The sequence below is a fragment of the Brachycentrus maculatus genome, unplaced genomic scaffold (genome assembly GCF_059751285.1).
Source record: "Brachycentrus maculatus isolate JH-2025_06_01 unplaced genomic scaffold, ASM5975128v1 h1tg001428l, whole genome shotgun sequence".
Lineage (NCBI taxonomy): Eukaryota > Metazoa > Arthropoda > Insecta > Trichoptera > Brachycentridae > Brachycentrus > Brachycentrus maculatus.
Window position 1 is genome coordinate 43,002 of NW_028282074.1, and position 1,434 is coordinate 44,435.

The window sequence follows — 1,434 nt, forward strand, 5'->3', positions numbered from 1 at the left end:
ATACTTTCATCTGCCTGTACATTTCGATGATTTGAATAGCTTTAATCTCATTCTATCTTATATTCATGTCCGGCATGCGGAACATAGTTGTTTTAACATTATTTTCATCAATAAATATAGTTCATTCAGGCGTTTACAGTAATAAAGAATTGCAGCTCAGACCTTTCTTGCAGAAGAGTCGATCAGAGCTTAAAGCAAGAGGAATGCTGAAATATACATATATATTTATTTATGAGCTGGGTCGCGCGCATGCCCACAACCAAAACATTTAAATAATATTCATACTCGATTATTGCTTAACGCAGTAGTCGAGTTGGTGTCGTTACATACATATTTATTTATGCTGTAACGCGGATGAATAATATTGAGTTTAAGTTAAAGATATTGTTTCTGATCCTCATGATTATCATTTCTTTTTCTAGAGTTCAGACAACCACTTTAACATGACGTCCAATCGATTCTGGCTTTTGGCAGAAACACTGAAGCAGGCAACAGTTCTGTTTTACTTGAGTTTCTCCAATTACATTCGTTCGACAACTTAATTTTATTTCAAACTTCCTGCTAAATCATTTTTGTTACCAAGCACAAGAAGAGGGATTCCTGCTAGACTCTTGTTCTGTAGAAGCTCGTGTAATTGGGCCCGAGCGAGGTCGATGTTGGCTGTGTATTAGTGAATGAGTACTTTGGTCATAGGAGTCAAGTATAAAAATGATCACATCTGAATCCCGACAGAATTTCTCCCATGATTCTCGGAATCTTGTCTGCCCTCCGAGATCCCATAATTTCATGGAAACTTTACCTAAATTAGTGGTGGTGGCATACCTTTTTTAATTTAATGGCGATTGAACCCGATGGTGGGGATAGTGTCTTCTTCAAATGTACCGTCAGTGATGGCCTTGACTAATGTAGTTTTGCCGGCATTTTGGAGGCCGACAAAGGCTATTTCCAGTTACTTATTGAAGAACCTTGATTTGACCCATTCCATGAATTTTCCAAAAAATGAGAACATTGTTTATATTATTTTTATCGATGCTAATTAATAGGTATTTGATCAGTGTGAATTGCGTTATGGGATTATACTATTATTGTTTATTATTAGATATTATATGTTAATATTATATATTATTATTGTATATTATTTATGCGTATCATCGTCGCATATTGGTGTTAATCTTTTATGAGCATTATTATTAATAATATTTGATATCCATATTATATTATTATGTTATTATTGATGATGTATATCAACTAGGGGAGTTTATATGCTGGAATTTATTGAATTTAATCAAATCATAAGCTTTCACTTTAATAAATAGGAAAGGCGGTCTGATTCACCGCCTGACTATTATTTGGCTATTTCGACTCACCCGAGTCTGGGCACTGATGAGCTTTCAAACTGCTGGAGAAATTCTTGGCGTGCATGCTGTTGGTAAG